The sequence below is a fragment of the Capsicum annuum genome, chromosome 1 (assembly GCF_002878395.1).
Source record: "Capsicum annuum cultivar UCD-10X-F1 chromosome 1, UCD10Xv1.1, whole genome shotgun sequence".
NCBI classification, from domain to species: domain Eukaryota; kingdom Viridiplantae; phylum Streptophyta; class Magnoliopsida; order Solanales; family Solanaceae; genus Capsicum; species Capsicum annuum.
Window position 1 is genome coordinate 189,699,176 of NC_061111.1, and position 15,839 is coordinate 189,715,014.

General features: G+C 34.2%; 1 long non-coding RNA gene across 1 annotated transcript; it reads right to left on the bottom strand.

Annotated features, from left to right (window-relative positions):
- Positions 1-7,012: 7,012 nt before the first annotated feature.
- LOC107842815 lies at positions 7,013-8,869 on the bottom strand. The gene is made up of 2 exons (XR_001666114.2): positions 7,974-8,869; positions 7,013-7,342 (listed from the first exon to the last, which is right to left on the bottom strand). It is a non-coding gene; the product is annotated as an uncharacterized LOC107842815 (long non-coding RNA).
- Between the last annotated feature and the right edge of the window lie 6,970 nt (positions 8,870-15,839).

Here is a 15,839-nt window from a genome sequence, read left to right on the forward strand (position 1 = left end):
TTTACATGTCAGTAGGTTAAGATAGAGCATCAGAATCCTAGTGGGTCCATGCAGGAGTTCAGTATTCCTACTTGGAAGTGGGAAGTTGTGAACATGGACTTTGTGATGGGTTTACCTCAAACTCATCATCAGCATGATTTAGTCTGGGTCATTGCAGACAGAATGACCAAATCAACTTATTTCCTTCCATTCCATACCTCTTATTCAGCCGAGGATTACGCCAAACTCTACATCAAAAAGTTGGTTAGATTGCATGGTGTTCTTCTATACCCAGCTCACCTCTCATTTCTAGAAAGCATTCCAAAAGTGTCTTGGTACCTAAGTTCATCATAGTACAGCCTTTCATCCTCAGACAGATGGTCAAACAGATAGGACCATTCAGACATTAGAAGATATGCTAAGGGCATGTGCAATCGATTTCAAGGGAAGTTGGGATGACCACTTACCTTTGATTGAGTTTGCATACAACAATAGCTATCATTCTAGTATTCGGATGGCTCCATTCGAAGATCACTATGAAAGGAGATATAGATCTCCAATTGTTTAGTTCGAAGATAGTAAGGCCTCGGTCATAGGGCTTGACTTAGTATTCCACACCTTAGAAAAAGTACAGTTGATCAGAGAAAGTCTCCGAGCTGCTCAGAGCTGACAGAAGTCTTATGTAGATATTAATAGAAAAGATCTCGAGTTTGATATTGGTGACTATGTCTATCAAAAGATCTCTCCCATGAAGGGAGTGAAGTGGTTCGACAAGAAAGGAAAACTCAGTCCTCGATACGTCGGTCCCTTCAAGATTCTCAGTCGATTCGGCAAGGTAGCTTATGAGATCGAATTGCCTTCAGATCTAGCCTCAGTTTATCCAGTCTTTCATGTCTCTTTGCTCAAGAAGTGCATAGGTGACCCATCAGTGGTAGTCCCTATTCAAAGCATTGATGTTCAGAACACTTCTCTTATGAAGAGATTCCATTCGAAATCTTAGAATATCAGACTCATAGATTGAGGAACAAAAACGTCCCTCTAGTTAAGGTTCTTTGGCAAAATCAGTCCGTCGAGGGAGCTACTTGGAAAGTAGAGGCAGACATGCGTACCAAGTATCCTCACCTCTTCTTCACCAACTTAGATCAAGCTCAAGGTAACAGTTCTCCTTAAGCTTACTCAGTTTCATATTCAGTGTTCATCACAAACTTGGTATGCAGTTTCATGCTCATGTTCCCATTATAAACTTGGTATCAAGTACCATTGCATATTCATTCATGCACTCATGTATCAGTTCAGTTATGTAATTATGCATCAGGCATGCATTCTCATTGTGAGAAACTTAGTTCTTCAGAACACTCAGTCATGCATTTATGAATCAGTTACACATACATCAGATATGCATGTTCAGTACTATATGTTCAGCTTGTCAGTCATGTCAGTCATGAGATCATATTCCAGTTATTCATGTTCATTATGTACGTCAGTTGTCTTTTCTCCCCACTTAGTCAGTCTCATTCGAGGACGAATGTTCTCAACGGGGAGAAATTGTAATACCCCATACTTTTCCTAGCTAATTTCATCTCAAAAATATCTAGTATTTGCTTCTAAATTGAATGATGGTTATTCCATGAGGAATTTTCAAGATTCACTTTTTGTCATGTGTAAAATTCAATAAGCTTTCCATCGATATAAGATTCTTCCAAATTCGATAACTGAGTCAGAAGTTACGACTATTTTAAGTTCCCGCCGTAAAATATTACCATATTAGTCAGTGACACGCCGCGCCACAAGAGGAAATGGAATTTGGAAAATTCCAGTAGGGGTCCATGATTATGGCACATTGCGCCAGGGCCCAAATTCAGAATTGTTCTTAGCCAGTGTCTTAGCGCGATTTCGCCCGCGTCTCGCTAAAGTTATAGGTCACAAAAGAAGGGGCAACGCGATGGCTCCGCGTCGCGCCATCCCTCAGTTTTTCAATTGTCAAATTCTAGTGACACGGTATGATAGAGTCGCGGCACGCCAGGTGTTCAGTTCGAAAAAATTTTACTGAAATTAAATAATGCGTCCAGAGTTAAAAGGGTCAACTTCCCACCCCTATTTAAGCCCTATAATACGTGATTTAGCCATTTTTCACCCAAAATACACTCTCTTCTCTAAAAAACTTCTCAAGAACAACTTAGGGCTTTTCATAGAAGATTCAGAATCAAGAATTTCCGCCGCCAATCTTCACGAAATCACGAACCAAGGTATACGTAGTGTTCATTCATGGACTTCTTTCATCCATGAAGCCCAAGAATCTCTTTTCTAAGTTTAAGTTTATGGATTTCTTTATGAAATTTCATGTTGGGTTTGTTTTGTGTATGTTGAGAATCATCAATTGAATTCAAATCCATGTTGGGTGATCAATTTTATGTGGCATTGATTTTTAGATGTATATTCATGTGAACCTATGAATAAACCCTAGGATGATGAAATTAGAGATGAATCATGATGATTAATTATTTTATAATGTTTTCTACATGTGCTATACCTACCATGTGTTTGATTAAATGCCTAGATGAAGGAACAATGCCCAACTAGTATGATATCATGAAATCCCCATGTATGTACAAGTTAAGCCTATCACATGTTTTGATGGAATGCTTCTATAAATGTATTATGGATTATGATGTTAGTTATATGTTCAAGAAAGTTATGCTTGGTCAGTTTCCTTCCATCGAGTCCTGGGGGTACTTGTACCCAAAATATTAGTTGTGTGCTTAGAGTCATGTCATGTTTTCATGATACTCTCAGTCAAGCCATGATCCTTAGACTTCAGACAGTCTTATGAGTCATGAAATCTCCATGATCTCATGAAATCAGTCAATTGTCAGATGTCAGTAGTATTCCGTCTATCAATGGAAGTCAGTAACTCAGTCCATGTTCAGTTCAGTAAATTATGTTCAGTGCCTATTCAAATGGGAGTAAAAATTATCACCGAGCAAACCCATGAATGGGAACTCACCTGTTATATGAGGGTTTGATTCTTAGAAGCAATCCTTGCATTCCAAAACTATGTAGCCAGCATAGGTTGAGACATCATAGACTGTTATATGAGGGTAGATGAGGTAGCTTAACCTGCTATATGAGGGTTCCCACCGTTCTCATTAGAGTTACCTATTATTTAGGGTCACTCACATATTGTCCTTACTATTGGTGAGGTATTGACACCCTTTTAATCAGGGTATAGATTGGACCCCAATTCAACTATAATGCATCATCTGGGGCATGTCGGTTAGATGACTACCTTCCACAGTCTCATATCAGTCTCAATAAAAGAACTCAGATAGTTCTTCAGAATTTAGGACTGTCAGATACAGTCAACTCAAATATAGAACAAAACTCAGATAGTTCCACCAGATTCAGAACTGTCAGATACAGTCACTCATGTTATCATTTATATCAATTATCAGTATGCCATGTTATCAGTATTCAGATTCAGTACTCATGTTATCACGATTTTAGATATAGTTACTATGTATCCATGCATGTATTCTCACGTTCATATTAGTCAGTTAGCCAGTATTGTTCATGCATATGAATCCCATGCATATGAATCCCATGCATTCAGCCTACCTCACATGTATAACTGTACATTCAAAGTGCTAACGTATTTGCGTTATGGTGTCTTATACCATAGGTTTAGAGACACGAGCTCCAGATCATCAGTAGATTCCAATTTTTAGTAGTCAGATTTAGAAGTAAGTCCTCATCATTCAAGGACATGATTATTTTTCTATTATCTTATTAATTAGTTTATTAGTTGGAGTTAGTTGGTGACATGTCCCATCAACTCCTTACTCAGACAGTTCAGTCAGTTAGAGGCTTTCTAGACTAGCATATTTCAGACTTCAGTAATTTCAATTTTGTTTTGGGTATTCTATTATCCCACACAGATGTTATATCATTCAGACCATGTTCAGTATTGAACCTTATGGCCTTTCAGGTCATGTTTCCTCATTATAAACTATTTTATGCAGTATACAGGTACAAATATCAGTCTTGAGTTAGCTTGTGGTCCTTCGGGGTCATGAGCACCGTGTAGCGTTTTGGGTACCAGATTCGGGGGTTACAAATTTAGGATACGCTCATCCGCATTCCTTTCTTAGTGTTAAATACTACTCCCAGGATACTTATATGCTATACTTAAGAAATCCACCTTAAAATAGCATAAGGGTTTACAGAATGAAAACCAGTTATGCTTATCTTTAATTTAAATAATAATCAAGATGAACAGTTATGGAATTCATGTTGTAACTTTAGATTAAAAGATCAAGCTATTCTTTAAATAATATTATAACATATATCAATGGAACTTAAGAGCAAAAATTTCTTGTAAACTCAATACTTGTACTTAGGACAAGGAATTCATGATTTGTTTCATAGAAATTCATAACAAAACAATACGTTCAGTAATCACCTTGACATCTTTCAATAATATCCCAGTCAAGATAATGAAATTCAGTCACAATATAAATGTTCACAAGTAAAAACATGAATATATGTGAACCTTGTTGCACTTAAAGATTTCAATCACATAGTAGTGTCATACTTTAAGAATATGATTATTTGGGTATAAACCTTATTCAAAACAAGTAAGTTCAATCTTAAAATCATGCTTTTTGGGCACAAGGATGGAAGATTACCCTTGTTCACAAACCCCACATACCTGAAATTTCTTGACTTGTGAAGAGAGTTCAAACCTTGGGACTTGAAAGATGAATTTGTATAAGGAACCCTAATCTTGATGTTCTTGATGATAGGAGGAGAAATTATGTTGTTAATTGATTGTGTAATAGAGGAAAATAATGCCTCGTTGGAGGTTATAGGTTGTGGTTTGAAATTATAAGAGGGGAAAAGACCAAAAAGTCTTTTAACTGACTATCAAATAATTTGATCGCTAGTCTTCACGAGTCTACCATACGACTAGTATGGTGAAGGTACGAGTGAGCCTCATCACTCGTAAACTTGGCAGAATCAAGATAGTATATACTGGTCATCATACGAGCCAAAACCTACGACTAGTAACATCACAATACAGCTCGTCACCCCCTAATCATAGCTTGGACAAAATCTTAGGGAGCCTACACTGATGAACTCATGACTCATTTTCATACGACTCATATGGTGATCTTACAACTCTAAGGGTTTGAGTCGTACCTACAACAAAATGTCCGCCATGCCACACTTATTAAGTACAGCTATAATATATGACTCGTATATTGTATGTACGACTTAAGGGAATGAGTCGTATAATGCATAGAGACTTCCAAACATGTGGTATTACAGATGGCCTGTGTAAGCACTAGCTCAACGACTGAAACAAATTTCTTAGTTACACGGCATAGATAATTTACAATATAGCTACTATATTATTGGTAATTGATATCTTGTTTATATTCATGGTTGCATGATATTACACGACATATCTGCTTGCTATATTCTTACATATTTGTTCTGTATTTTGTGTTCTTTGTAGCTTCTTGACAAGATGTGGAAAAAAGTATCTGCATGGTTTTGAAATAGCAATTGTTAGTTTGTTTGTCAGAAAATAGAAAAAGGAGAAATTAAGTTTAACATAAGCTCAAGTTGCTTAGTTAGAATGATAGAACACCACAAGATACAACAAACACATCAATATTACGACATAACATACCTAGTATAATCCCACAAGTGGGACCTTGGATACACAAAGACCTTTTGTGCCTCTTACCTTATGAGGGGTAAAAAGGTTGTTTCAGTTACACCCTCTTCAACAATAACATATCAGCCCAATATTTTTAATTCCGATATGCATAAATTGTCTAAAGAACTCATGAGGGAAAATAGTTGGCATGTCTAGAAGCAGTGGCACTACGTGAACTTTCATAGAACCACAGATACATCATGTTGCAAATTACTTCCAAAATAGGAAAGTATATATCATTTACGCTGTAAAATCAACCAAAACTTCGCACCAAATTCGACTATAAATAATAATGGATAATTTTTTATGCTCAGGCATCAAATAAACAAACAAACAAATATTTCAGCACTTTTATATAGATTTACACAATCAAACACTTATTAAGACCAGTAAAGCATAAGAGAAAATTGTAAAGGAAACACACTCGAAGTATTTTGAAGTCACTTATATATATATATTTGGAAAAATCCTAAAGAGCATCACGAAAAAGTAGATTTAAGGTACAATATATCAGAAATGGCAACATTATATCTTAGTGACCAGTAAAAACTAAGGAAAGTAAATGGATAATTCTACAAACCAGTGATTTAGTCTATTTTATGCAATCGATACATGTACTCTGTAACGCAAAATAGTAGATTTTCTTATCTCTAAATATGGCTTAATGCATCTCATCTAACTATGTAAGCACAAAACCAATTGTCTTAGTACAAATTATTTTGATAATACTAGGCCTATTTAGGTACAAGGGGGATAAATTGATGATACAAGAGGGGAGTTCTAAATTTTCTTAGTAAAAACTAACAAAACAATAGTCAATATGCTTTGGTAGATTGCCAGTGGAAAGATTGGTATGCATTGTGATAGTTGAATTTACCAGAGAATGACTAAATCCATATATAATAGAACAAAATAAAGGTAAATAAGAAGTACCTACTAAATAGCCACGCAACAAAAAGAGGAGATCTAAGCAAGAGTTAAAACATTAAGTTCATCATTTACTCTCACACTTGCATACAAAGCGTGGAAAGTTCCTCAAGAAAATTGATCTATCTATCATTTACTATCATATTAAGCTTAAATTGCTATTTTGGTGTATCATCAACCTTGGCTAGATTGACTTCACTATTCTCTATCTTTGGCCCTAGCATACAGGGAAACAATTTGTGAATGATAATAATGAAAACACAACCATAAATTTTCTTATTCCACCAACATTTTCATAAAATAATGTAGCTTTGTAAGTTTTAATTCACAGGAAATTACGCATGTGATAGGAACTGATATTCTAGACTTACAATAAACAAATAATTTAAATAAAGATCAATAGAATTTGTGAGTTCTAAGACAAAAATGCCAAATTGTTTTTTCGAGAATATACACTCACACACTCCAAATATAGAGAGAAAAGTACAAAATTTAATCTGTGGTTCTTCATTTTTTTACCCTTTGACACAAATTTTAATTAGAGTGTTGGGATAAGCGATAAATCACTTCTTTCTATGAGACTGCCCCTTCCAATCCTTCCTCTTCCATGTTTGTGCAGTCTAATTCCACTGTACTTCAGACGTTTTGTAATGAAACCATTACTATTATGTGTAAGTATGGCACGACCTCTTCTGTGGAGAAATTCATCATCTGCATACCAATTATAAGACAACAACAATGAACGAAATTTAGTTTTCTGAGTTAGAAAAAAGATTTCATATTTAGGTGGCTGAAGAGTTAGCTATCCCACATAGCTACTTTAGATCATTATAATAATCACTGATACTGAAATTATATCTACATCAAGTCCTCCAGATTTAATCACAACAGGGTCATATGTCTTGAAATTACAACAACAATTTAGCATCATAACAATCTAATTTCTGCTATTTATACAGTACCATTTTAACTTCGCAAACAAAACTCAAATTCTAACTACAATGTCATGCCTAACAACAACATGTGAAGTGGCAAATTCCCCAGATAATAGAAAATGTCTAGTTGACCCGAGAAATAATTGACGAAAAAAGTGTAAATCAGCAAAATAGTTGTATTGAAAAAACATGTTTTCTTATTCTCCTTTATAAGTACATGTAATAATTAAATTATCTTTGTTCTTTATCAATCCCATGATAACTACATAGAGGATAGTAATCAGTAACCTGAAACATAACTATACTTACTTTCCATAAAAATATTCCATCAATAACTAAGCAAATGAAAGATCACCAACAAAGTAGTATTTCTATTAATGACAGAGAAAGAGACAATATGCACTAACCAGATATGAGATTCTCATTGTCCGATGAGCGTTAGAATGTGACACAATTGTATTGAGAACTTCAAGATCTGTACTATGCTTCGACTACTCTATATTTTGTAACTCTATATGATTTTGTAAACTTTGGATATTCTCTAAACAGGGCCATAGGAAATTATAACATCCAATGACCTTAGAAAGGTCTAAATCGACTATATGTGCACTTCATCTACATACAAAATCTAAAATATTTGTTGGTTAACATGAAGAATAAATCATCAACATACCGGAGATAGTCAAACACCCTAAAAATTTCCTATTTTCTCTGATTCGATCGGCCTTAAGAGTAGAAAATGAACTGGGTTTCCATTAAAAGAGCTTATGGGTCTGGATCTTGAAGAATCCACAAAGATCCATTTTAATTCAAGGCTTAGATATGTGTAAAATAGGGCAAATAGAAGATAATAATGCCATGGTTGCAAAGTGAATCAATCAGGTTTTCTCAATGCCCCATTTATCAGCCTAGAGTTAGCAATATCATCATTGCCTCTTTCGAAAGATGGAATCCTCTGGTGATATTGCTACTATTCAACAAGTAATGGTTTTAAGCAAAAGATTGAGAGAGGTGATAGAGATGGATCCAAATTGTACATAAATAAGAGGTGAGATGTTAGTTCAATAAACCTCTGATGAGACACATAAGTTATAGTGAAGCATTTGAAAAGTCAAACATGACCTCGTATTTGAATTAAAGGACATCAACAGGACATGTTGAATTTAGCTCATTTCTAATGTATCATCTAGTTTTATTTCACAAGAACATCCTACGGTAATAGAACAATTGGCCATTAAAATCCTCATTGTGGTTGATTTGGGGCACCCAAACCTAACTTTTGGAACATGAAAAATAGCATAAAATTTATGATTTACCCAAAATCACACAATGCTTCTTCGAACCTTTGAACCCCAATAGTGTAGGGAATAGTGAATGAACCCGGATCTTTCTTCTTCACTATCATTTTGCTAGACATTATGGCACTACAATTATGGGTTACCTCTATACATTAAATATTCATGACTCATTTCTTTATGACTTAGTCTTCGTGAATTTAGAATATTCGATGTCTTGTAAATCTTCTAACAAAGGAATATTCATCGATAGGTTACTAATTTATGCAAGGAATTTCTTGAACTTCATATTATCTTCCTTCTTGAGCCTTTTTGGGATTGAGGGAGGAATTTTGATTTATGAAAAATGAACAACTAGAGTTTTATTTGGTTTTGGGGCATTATCATCAACCTCTTTAGAAGCTTCCTTACTTACAACCCTTTCTTCAACTACCTTCTAATTTAAAACAATTGACTCATTAGTCTTTGGAACTGCATAATTTGACTTATTTAGCCACTTTCTCTTTTCATTGGCTTGTTCATTACTTCCCCTTTTATTGGGGTCTTTATTAAAATCAATAACATCTTTACCAAAAGTCTGATCACTCCTAAGATAATGGTCATGACGTGATCATTATTCTTAAGATTAGTAACTATGTCACTAGGAACTCCACCCTTTGGCCTTGCATTGAGATAAGCTGAGATATGAATCACTTGAGTTTTAAGTTTTTTGATAAAGTTTGAATGAGATATAACCATTTGATTTGAGTTAAGAGAAATAACTTTTCATCTCTTTAAACATCTTATCGCTTCCATCAACACCCATTAAGATACAACCAAGGACATCTTCACTTTTGAATTTCTCCGGAGAAATAGAGCTTGAGGCTTTACCCTTGGCCCTATCATGCGGAGGGTACATTTCGATCGTACTCTCTATCCTTATCTCTTTGTTCCTGATCTCAATCATGATCCCTATCATGCCAATGTCTATTATGATCCCTTCCCTTTCAACCTTAATTCCCTCTTTGCCTTGGATAGGGAGGGAGGGAACCCCCCGATAGGTTCAAAAAGAACTAAATTCTTCATAAAGAGATTTTGCTACCATATCATCTTAAACTTTTACACTCTTAGAAGCAACGATGATAACCGCCTTTGAAGGAGCTCTTATTACATGCTTAGTGAGATGATCAAGTTTTGTTCTTACTTTAGCCATATTCTTATCTCTTTCCTCATTGTTTTTTCTTTATTCTTGGCTTAAAAATGATGTGGAGATATCCCCCATATGTAACGCCCTGAGACTATCCTTGGACGTCACATGGTGCTCAAGATCACAAGTGATCCCAAGCTAACCCTTGTACTAGCATAACTCATGAGTAACTGAAATAAATACAAAAGTCTGGAAGAATAATGTGAAAGATCAATGTTTCTGAATATGATCAATACAAAACCATATTGAAATGATTACAACTCTTATTATACAAAATAAAACTGGAATCAAATACATTAACTCTACCGACTATCTATGAAGCTTCTATTAGTATTGACTATAGGTAGCCAGTACATGACCCCCAGCTATCCCAAATCAATACGACTGGATAAAGAAAATAAAATGCTACTCGAACTATGACTGACTTAAACCCTTGAATCAAAAGGGCTCATCACTTAATGACTGGAAGCTGCAACTGTCTAATTATGATGTGCACGCTACAACTTGTACCTACATTATTAAATAATATAGCACATAGACGTATATGTCAGTACTTTTGAAATGTACTGAGCATGTAGGGATGGATGCATAAGTAAAACAATATCTCAATTTTTATATAAACTTGTAAAAGGATACATGCTAAGTGTAAATGACTCACATTGGCTTGAATAATTGAAAGCTGAAAATCATAAATCATGAATAATAATGTATACTGTATAAATCTTATGAGCCATAACACTTAGTTCTAAAAGCTATAATTTTACTGTTTCTATTAGCGGAATAAGTAGGACTGAATTTAAGTTTGCTTTCAAATCATGCAGGCTAAGTGTAAATAAAGGACTCGCCTTTATATCTGTAAACTGAATGTTAAAATTTCATAGCTAATGTCTTATGTAAAACAATATTTGAAATAAATTGTTAGCCTTTACACTTAGTTCTAAAAGTTGTTCTGTTATTCTGTCTTAGGACTTAGGGAGGTTCTTCTAACCGACATAAACCATGTGAGCTATCATGGAGTCCAACGTTTTATTCCCCTAAGGGTAAAACCTCACAATGGGGAAAGGTGTCATACTCTTGCCAAAGAGTATAACCTTATCTTAAGTGATCATAATTTGTATCTGCGTCCATATAAATGGGAATAATCTGAATCTGTACCTATGTTGGCTCGTAGTTCTGGGGCATGTAATCAGTCCCAATTTCTCTCATATGTCTTACTCTTACTCTCTACGCCTAAAAAACCCTAAAAAAAGCTTATATTATTTTATGGTAAAGAACAACAAAAAAGCTTCTTCTTCTTCGTCATTCTTCTTCATTATCTCTTCAAACCCTAGAATTTTCTCTGTTCAAGCTCCAATTTTTGGTTCTAAACTTCGATTCAAATAACAAAAAATTAATTTTTGCTTTCATTTTAATATCATAAATTAGACATTATATCATGTCCGAAATTAGTTGTGATTTTATGACTAATTCGGTGAGGACTTGTCTATGCAGTAAAATTACTCATTGTTTCACTTCAAGGACTCAATTGAATCCCGAAAGAAAAATTTATAAGTGTCCTCAACCTAAGGTATCTTTTTCATCAAGTGTCAATTTTTAATTTTTATAAGTTTCAATCATATGATATAAGCTTTTATATTCTAAATTTTTTTATTGAGATTTACAAAGTGAAAATTGTGGGTTTTGAAAATGGGAAGATAATTGTTCAAAAAAAATTTTGGTCTAAATTAATGATCTGAAGGCTAAATTAGAAGTGGCTATGGTGAAAATGGAGACTTTGAGAGATTCATTGAATGCGGTTAAGATTGAAAGAGACAACTTAAAAGAAAAATTAGAGATTTTAGAGAAAAGAAACTACACAGAGGTTAACAAATCAAGGAACTTGGAAGAAAAATTATTGAAGATAAGGATGTTCTATATTGTTTCATTTGTTCTGTTTGTTGGATTTATGATTTAAATTTTTAAGTGATGAAGCTGAACAATGTATTTTGAAAGTAATTAAGATTAAGCTAAGACTATATTAGGCTTCATTGTTTTTTTTAATTTATTTTGAAGATTAGGCCTCTTTTTATGCTTGGATGCATTAGTTGATTACTCCTTAGGTTTGCAATATTATGAATTGTCTTATAATTGCACAAAGATTTCTCTATTTTGTACAACAATTTCTCTATTTTGTTTTCCTTTGATATAGCTCAAAACTGAGCATTGAAATAGATAAATTCAGCTCGATAATTAAGATGTAGAATACTCAATGTAATTCCACAAGTGGTATCTACGAAGGGTAAATGTACGAAAGTCGGATAATTTGGATGCTATATACAAATGGATCAGGTAATAGATTTCATCCTAGGATTTCCACAGGTTTGCCTTGGTAATCAATATAGAAGTTACATATACAAAGATGGAAAGCCTTTTCCCATCTGATTTTTCTTTTGGGTGGATCACAAGAGCATATCGACTTTGGGGGATAAGAGAAGTTTTTGTTTAAACCCAAAATATCCAACTTCTGGGAAGCCAAATTTTGGAGTAAGAATGACATTGCATTAAGTTGGAGTCTTTTTCCAGTAGCTAAGTATTCTGGTTTAAGCTCTTACAAGCAAGACATATACTGCTTTGGTATTGTACTTCTCGAGCTGGTAACTAGAAAAAAAACGCATGAACTCACCAGCTCAAGAAATTTGTTTGATCACTCGCCTTGTCTACTTGATGTAGATATAGATTTGCTTGGGAAAGGAGTTGACGATTTGATCCTCCAATTTGTAGAGTTAGCTTGTCAATGTGTAAAGTTCTTGACTAGAGGTTACAATTTTTATTTGTGTTAAATACTTATATCCTAAATCTGCACTCTCCTTTAGCACACTGATTTTATGTACCTTTTCATGAAATTGAAGTACTACTCTATCTAATTTGAAGCTCGGATACTATTTATCTAATCTTCTTATTGTTGTAAATAATAATAATTCAATATATACAACTTATAGGATCCCAGATTATCACGTTTTGGGAGCGGATGTACCATTAGAGGTATAGATTAAATTAAACTCATAGTTTTGGACGTGAAGTGTAAATGTATGTGTAAAACGTTTACTAAATCTAAAACCATAGAGTTTGAATAGGGACCAACTTTGTTTGAGATAACATTAAATTTCCATAGATAGGAATCCATAAAGGTTCAACACTAAGAATCTTAAAAGATTGAAACGATAGAATTTAAATTCTGGATCCGCCTTTGAATAGGACAACATCAAATCTCCATAGATCTACTTGCTTATACTCATGTCAGTAGCTTATAAGTGTTGTAAAGAATTTTGGAGCTAGAATTTTAGCTACAGCCTCAAATCTCCATAAATCTTCATCCGCCTCTTATCCTATTTGCGTTTGGTGCTAGAGCTAGAATTTTAGCTACAACCTGACAAAATTCAGTAGTTTTTTTTTTCTATACCATGTATTCATTTTAAGAAATCTACTTAATGCTTCTGAAAAAATAATTTATTCAGAATCGGTAAATTGTTTTGTGTGTAATTCAATATCCATAAAGTCAAAATTCTAAATCTACCTCTAGTCTTACACAAGATTCACAAAACAAAAGTCATGTGCCTTCAACTTGGATTTTGGATCCTAAAAATTTTTTGGAAACCTTTAATACATTTGACAAATTAGGTCAGTCTAATAATCTCTGTTGTAAACCAAAATAAGATGGAATGAAATCCTCATCTTTTAATGACAATTGTATTCCCAAGAAGTTGGAGAGATTTTCTAAAAAGAAAAGTGATGCAACAATTAGGAAAAAGAGAAGGGTAGGGGTACAGTATAGTAGAAGAAGAGAGTACACATTCTGGTCTTAGAACTATAACTGTTGATCGATAACATATACTCATCGAAAATATTGGCTTTAATTAAGGGGAGAAAACTTAGAATATGATCAGATGTCAACGTTTTGTTGTTCATTGATCGAGCACGTTAATGATAAAGATGCCATACTACTTTTACCACACCAGTCCTACAAAAAGGCAATGTAATATGATATCAACTCAAAGATTAATGTAAACTGCCTGCCAGCATGTATACTTTATTTGTACAAAAAATTACAAGATAACCACAACCAAGCTATCAAAGGAACTAGTTCAATATTATCATCTTCACATTTGACTCTCTGTATAGAAAAGTTCCAACAACCGAGATATTTGGACAAACAAATATATTTTAAGTACACTTTTCACTCCTAACACGTCTTCATCAGACTCCAGGGACCTTAAGTGAGATATGAGCCAACATTCTACATACAAAATCTTTAGTGAAAGAAAACAAAATGTCCAGTTAACAACCAGCTTTGAAGGCACAGCTTTAGTGCTTCCACAATTTCTATGCACAGCTTTGAAGCAGTATACACTGAAGGCAAAAAATCATAACAACAACACGACCTCAAAACAACATTGCAGACTAGTAATTATGAATTAAAAACCATAACAAATATATTAATCATAACGTAACCAATGTCAACAACCATAACATGTCCAAAACATAAGTAATTCAAAAACTAGTTTGCACATCATGCTTACAATAAAAAATGTCATCAAGACAAACCCAAAATGAAAGAAATATTGTGTACAACAAACCAAAATAGGCAAAGGAATATTGTCTACAACAGACCAAAATAGCCGCCATACTAGAGCCAAACTAGACCGAAAACACCTAAAATAGTTGCCAAAACAGACTTAAAATAGCTTATCCTTTTTTTTATCCTCAACTTCTTAGCCTTTTGTGCTTGTAACATGATGGTAGTAATTGCATTTTTTCCTTCCAAGTTAATCCAGTTGGTGATATTGAAAGGTTAGTTGGTTCACTAACACCATATTTATCACCTCTGAAGCTTATAACTCTACTTTCAATTAGTTGTTGTGGTTTTAGTCTCCTTTGTAGCCTTTGTAGATATGCTTGTTCAGATTCTATTCGAACCATTAGAAAAGCGTCTTCATCATCTACCTCAAAGTTAGACATTGAGCTGCTACAAGGGTGCACAGAGTCAAGAATGTGCTAACTTTCTTGAGTTGAGTAGGGGTTTGTTAAGTTGATATCCTTTTCAACGGCCTGTTTTGAATGCTTTCCTTGTTTTGAATGCTTTTCACAATATAAAAAATAATAATTATAAAGTGTAAAGAAATAAAGTGTGTACAATACAAAGTCTAAATAAATTACCTTTCCAGAACCTCTTGAATTATGATTTCTCAGTCCACATTTGCTACATGTCATCACTTTACCTTTTCTTGATTGCTTCTATACTCTTTGCCTCTTAAGTGTTTCATCTTTTTGTCTATACCTTTCGCTCTTAGGTCTTCTAACAAGCTTAACCATTGCTGGTGTTTCAATGGCTTGTGAAGGATCAACCTTTCCAAAGAGTTCTTCTCTAAAAGGTTGTAATTTGTATATGTAAACGGACAAAGCTACCTCCTTGCTGTAATACTTACTAAGTTCTGTCTAATTACATGTGGACATGGAATTCCAGTGAGGTCCCATGACCTACAAGTGCACCTCTTCTCGTTCAAATTGACAATATGTCTGTCTTCACCTTCAGTAACCTCATAGCCATTGTCCCCATTGCCACTCACCATACAAACTTGAGATATCTGTAGGAACTCATTATACAATAACTCACTTTGGGACTAAATAGATCATCTTTCCACTTCATGACAAAGGCCTCTTTTTCTGCCAACCGTGTCATTACCTTAACCCTAATTTCTTCCAATATTCCAATTATGGGAATGTATCTGTCTTTAAGTATCCATCCATTGAAGGAC